This window comes from Trachypithecus francoisi, unplaced genomic scaffold, assembly GCF_009764315.1.
Source record: "Trachypithecus francoisi isolate TF-2019V2 unplaced genomic scaffold, Tfra_2.0 Lachesis_group11, whole genome shotgun sequence".
Taxonomy (NCBI): domain Eukaryota; kingdom Metazoa; phylum Chordata; class Mammalia; order Primates; family Cercopithecidae; genus Trachypithecus; species Trachypithecus francoisi.
Window position 1 is genome coordinate 120,962,042 of NW_022681456.1, and position 5,976 is coordinate 120,968,017.

Genomic DNA, 5,976 nt, shown 5'->3' on the forward strand with positions numbered 1-5,976 from the left:
AACTGAAGAATCACAAAAGAAGTGCAAATGCCCTGTCCCGCCTTAACTGATGACATTCCACCACAAAAGAAGTGAAAATGGCCGGGCGCGGTGGCTCAAGCCTGTAATCCCAGCACTTTGGGAGGCCGAGTCGGGTGGATCACGAGGTCAGGAGATCGAGACCATCCTGGCTAACACGGTGAAACCCCGTCTCTACTAAAAAATACAAAAAACTAGCCGGGCGAGGTGGTGGGCGCCTGTAGTCCCAGCTGCTCGGGAGGCTGAGGCAGGAGAATGGCGTGAACCCGGGAGGCGGAGCTTGCAGTGAGCCGAGATCTGGCCACAGCACTCCAGCCTGGCGACAGAGCGAGACTCCGTCTCAAAAAAAAAAAAAAAAAAAAAAAAAAAAGAAGTGAAAATGGCTGGTCCTTGCCTTAAGCGATGATATTATCTTGTGAAATTCCTTTTCCTGGCTCATCCTGGCTCAAAAACCTCCCCCACTGAGCACCTTGTGACCCCCCCCACTCCTGCCCACCAGAGAACAACCCCCCTTTGACTGTAATTTTCCTTTACCTACCCAAATCCTATAAAATGGCCCCACCTTTATCTCCCTTCGCTGACTCTCTTTTCGGACTCAGCCCGCCCGCACCCAGGTGATTAAAGAGCTTTATTGCTGACACAAAGCCTGTTTCGTGGTCTCTTCACACGGATGCGCATGACAGGCAGGTGCAGAGCCAGGGAAGGACCTGTGATGAGAACAGAAAGGAATGCACCTCCCTGTACACACACTGGGATTTTATGACAATGTGGGCAGGGGGCTGAACTGCATGCCTGAGAACATTCCTCCAAGTTCTTTTGCTGATTTTCTAAATATTGATGTAAAATCTGAACTCAGACAAAATTTTTTAAAATCGCTTCAATCAACATCTTTGTCTGGTGCTCAGCATCATGTCTACGTGATCATCTAGAAAACCAACTTCTGTTCTAAGACTCACATCTTCCTATAAAGTCCCAGGGATTTTACAAGGGAATGCACCTCTCATTCGCATCAAGAACACACACAACTACCATTAAAGAAATGCTTAATTTGCTTACATCATTTTTTAAACACCTAGACTTGAAATACAATAGAGAAGACAACTTTTTGATAGCTCTGCTTTTGAACTGTGAACTGCGGGTGGAGAAAATAACCTGCCATGATTTCTAACCAGTCAACAACCCGTCTTCCCTGGCTGCAGTAGGAGCAATCTTTCTGAGCTCAGGATGAAAAAGATCCCAGCTGTTTAGGGGGCAGATAATCATCACTTCTCAGCGGGCTTCCCGAGTCCCAAATCCCCACGTGATACGTGGAAGTAAAAAGCTATCAATGACCAAGCATCTGAACGCTTATCCCACCTCGCCATCTGCTTCTCCTGCCATGCAAATTTAAAATTAATAAGGCTGCTATTAGAGAACAGAGTTGGTGCTGCACCTGTCTTCCTAAAATTATGGATAATTACCAGCCCACAATGGCTTCTAATCGGATTTGAGTGGTCCCTTAGACAGGAAGCTAAAGTGCCTCAGCCCTAAACTGAGAAGAAAACAGAAACTGGAAGGCTCTAGGTGTGATTTTTTCCACCTTGTTCTAAAGTTGCTGTACCTGAATCTCCTTCTACTGTCTGTTTATAAAATTTATGAGAAACAGGGAAATTTAAAGACATTATAGAAATGGCCACTTTTTCTAGGTACAAACTTTGTGAACATTATTTTCAGCTGCTGGGTTTTTTCTCCACAAACTGTGAGCCTGGAGTACATTTTCTCCCTTGTGGTTACACATCCAGAGTCAGGGAAGGTGGCTTTAGCAGTAAATAGGGGAGTGCAGTGAGAAGTGACCGGGCACTGAGAAGGACAGACAGGGACTCTACCTCGGTGGCCTGCGGCACTCCTGGGCCTCGGCCTTTACTTTTCTATCTGTACAAGGGATCTAAAGACCCGTGATTCTAGGCCACGACAGCTCTTCATACACACACACGCAAACATCACACGCCTATGTGAAAAGCGGTGACACTTGGCTGATTTCCTGAAGAAGTTATCTTGTATCATTTCTACTCAAGTACTCCACCTCCTTCCAGACAAGTATCTGAGGGTGATGGGCTAATCCCCCAGCAATGTGTGTAACCTCTCCTGCTTATGATCCCTGTTCACATAGCATTTTCCAAAAGCATTTGGTGTGAAGTGACAGAAGAAAGAAGAATAAGGTTCTTTCAGCCCATTCATTCATTCATTCAACAAATGTTGACTAACTATCTACATGCCAGGCACTGGTATATCACCAGGGATACATATAGATATATAGATATCAAATATAACAGGGAACATATATTTTTGTAGGTAGAGACAGACAACCAAAAAGTATGTTAAAGAGTGATCAATGCTGTAGAGGAAAATACACCAGGAAACAGGAAAGAAGAATACCCCTAGCCACCCTACACTGGGGTGACGCTAGTGTTACAAAATGGAAACAGCGGCCGGGTGCGGTGGCTCACACCTGTAATCTCAGCTCTTTGGGAGGCTGAGGCAGGCAGATCACGTGAGTTCAGGAGTTCAAGATCAGCCTGATCAACACAGCGAAACCCTGTCTCTACTAAAAACACAAAAATTAGCTGGGCGTGGTGGCACATGCCTGTAATCCCAGTTAGGAAGCTGAGGCACAAGAATCACTTGAACCTGGGAGGCAGAGGTTTTAGTGAGCTGAGATCACGCCACTGCACTCCAGCCTGGGTGACAGACCAAGACTCTGTCTCAAAAAAAAATAAAAATAAAAATAAAAATAAAATGTAAACAGAGAATAAGATACCAAAAGAAAGAACACGAAAGATTATTGTAACAAAAGGCTCTGTAAGCTGATACTTTCCTTCCTGGATCCTTGTCCCTTAACAAATGGAAAAAAAGGGCGGGTAGGGGGTAGCATCAAAATGATGCTGATGTTTTAAGCTGACTTCGGGTTTTAGATGTCTGACAGCCACACTCATGAACTTCAAGGAAAAAGCTCTATAAGCCATCTAGGCAATGGTTTAATATCTTTTTTTTTTTTTTCAGAGAGTTTTTAAAATACAGGAAGACGTGTGTGTTTATTTGGCTGTTCTGTGCCCGCACACGTGCAAACTGTGCTAACAGATTTTTCTATGTTTTGCTGAATTTGCCAGCTTGCCATAAACAGGCTTCCATGTCTTTTCTTAATTATCTATAAATAGCACAAACACCCAAAAATGCAAAGCAAGACAAGCTGTCCCTTCAACTGCTGCTGCCATGATGACAGCGAGCCACAATTGGCCAAATCAGTACGCGGAGACTGAAGCTGTCTGGCAGACAGCAAAGGGCCGACTGCTTTTCCCATAGCATTTAAAGAAACAAGCGGAAACGGTTCTCCACACAGGACAGACACGTCCTTTGTTCTTTGAATAAATACTGCCAATGCCCAAAATATTTTCTCCATCACACTATCTATATGGAATTCAAGTTCCTTCCAATACCATCAGTAACACCAGTGATAGACTATGCTTAGCCATAATAACCCATTAGCATTCTTTTTCCTCTAAAATGTTGAAATAATAACATTAAGTGCACACTCACGAGGTGCCAGGCTCTGAGTTTTATCTTGTTTAGTTCTTGTTGAAATCCTGTAAGATCAGTACCATATTCTCTTATTTTTCATTGATGAGGAAACTGAGGCCTAGAAAGGCTAAGTAAGTTGTCCATGGTCACAGGTTATTTAGGAACTTTTCTCCAAACTTTCAAAAGTTAACTACTGCCACTATTACAAATGGGTTTTTGTTTGTTTGTTTTTGTGTTTTTTGAGACAAGGTCTTGCTCTGACCAGGCTGGAGTGCAGTGGCGTGATGATGGTTCACTGCAGCCTCAACTTCCCGGGCTCAAGTAATCCTCGCACCTCAGCCTCTCCAGTAGCTGGGATTACAGGCATGAGCCCCCACACAAGGCTAATTTTTTAATTTTTATTTTTTGTAGGGATGGGGTTTCACTATGTTGTCCAGACTGGTTCTGAACTCTGGGCTCAAGAGATCCTCCCAGATCAGCCTCCCAAAGTCCTGGGATTACAGGTGTAAGCCACTGTGCACAGCCCTACAAATGTGACTTATACAAAGTCAGAGCAGTGAGCAGGAAGAGAACAGAGACTTCAGCGAGTCTCCTGGCTGTTGCAACACCATATCCCTCCTCCGTACCGTCATGTGTCTACACACACCAAGCTCCTAGACGTTGAAGGCAGGCCAGCTCAGAGACGAAACAGCAGTAAAGAAAGAGAAGATGCAGACATGCGTCTTGATTTCAGCTTGAGCGTGCCTCTCTCCCCTGCAGCTGCACAGGCAGAAACCAGGGACCGTGAGTCTGAGGCAGTGTGTTTGGTTCCTGACAGGGAATCTTTTGGGAGACCAATTAGTGTTACATTTCTGAAAAAGGAAGCGTGACTTTTATAGAAAAATCAATTCCATTTGGGAGAAAGGTGTAATAAAACCACAAAAGGATAATACATTCATACAACAAATTAAATTCATCTGCCACCAACTGAAATCCTAAAGCCCTCTGGGCACACAGCTGCTTTTCTGAGCTGAAATTCAACTCCAGTTGAGAAACAGGTCAACTATTCTAAAAAGATATCTTTTTCACATGCCTTAAATAAAAATTCCTTTCCCTCACTTGTCATTTTCCAGATTTAATGGCTCCATTGGCCTTCCTCTCATTTAGGCCATGAGCACTGACTGCATGTCTGCTACCGCCGGAACTCCAAGGGAGGCACCCTAGGGAACACAGATGACCGCAGCACAGCGACACCCTCAAGGAGCACACACGGGGAAGGCAAGATGATACAATCGCAGCCTTCACACAGAAAAGAACTTGGCATCCATACCCCGTCCCATTTCTGGAAAACAAGGATGCTGAGTCAGTAACATTTAGGGAACAGCCTGCAGTGCGGAGGAAGGCACGAGGGGGCTCCATGCGGGGAAGAGCACCTTCAGAAGGGGGCATGCAAGCAACGTGGAGGCAGGAGACGCCCCCATGCACAAGGGCCAGCCTCGGGGTCTGCAGAAATGCCCATGCATCTGGGAGGAGGGAGAGAGGACAAGATACTTAAATGCTCCAAAATGAATAGAAGCCTCCCAAGAATCTCCCCTGAAATGGGGCAGGGATTTACAAAAGACCAAACTGAGCATGCGCAGTTACCTGAGCATAGCGCCACCAGAGGGAGCTATGGAGGAAGAAACAGGGTCACTACAAGCCTGAGCCTCTACTCCCAGCTCTGTGACTCATTCACCCTATAACCTTGGTGAAGGCTCTTAGCTTCTGTGAGCCACAAGAGAATCATGGGAAAACAGGAGATATGAAAACTGCTCTGCCTTTTTCACAGAACTGCTGAGGGAATAAAATCAGATAATGAATGTTAAAATTCTCTGTGAATTACGAAGCAAAATACGAACGTATGAAATCATTCTTACCATGAATAACAGCACTGTAAAATTAAGAGCAGAGTTAAGACCACAGCATTTTCCACCCCCCTACTCCCGAGAGAAATAGTGAGTCCAGCCGATGTATTCGGGCAACCCCAGTATAATGGCTTCAAGAGCCTCAAACAGCTCGTGAACTCTGACAGTATCACTCCAGCCCAGTGCTCATTAAATTCTCCACCAGAGCCAACTGACATAAAATACTACAGATTTTTCAGCTGGGTCTTTTATGCTGCGAGCCCTCCAAGCTCACAGCACAGCTAAACAATGAAGAAGAGGTTTTCTGCCACTAGACTCAAAAGCTGGCTTTTGTAGATTCCCATAGAAAGGACATTCAAGGCCAGGCGTGGCAGCTCATACCTGTAATCCCAGCACTTTGGGAAGCTGAGGCGGGAGCATCACCTAAGGTCAGAAGTTCAAGAACAGCCTGGCCAATATGGCAAAGCCCCGTCTCTACTAAAAATACAAAAATTAGCCAGGCATGCTGGCGGGCACCTGT

General features: G+C 45.2%; 1 long non-coding RNA gene across 1 annotated transcript in view; it reads right to left on the bottom strand.

Annotated features, from left to right (window-relative positions):
* LOC117090527 overlaps positions 1 to 2,421 on the bottom strand; it is a 16,886-nt gene extending 14,465 nt beyond the window's left edge. The window contains exons 1-2 of the long non-coding RNA XR_004440042.1: positions 2,409 to 2,421; positions 557 to 563 (exon numbers count right to left, since the gene is read on the bottom strand). This is a non-coding gene — a long non-coding RNA (uncharacterized LOC117090527). The remainder of the gene's footprint in view (positions 1 to 556; positions 564 to 2,408) is intronic.
* Between the last annotated feature and the right edge of the window lie 3,555 nt (positions 2,422 to 5,976).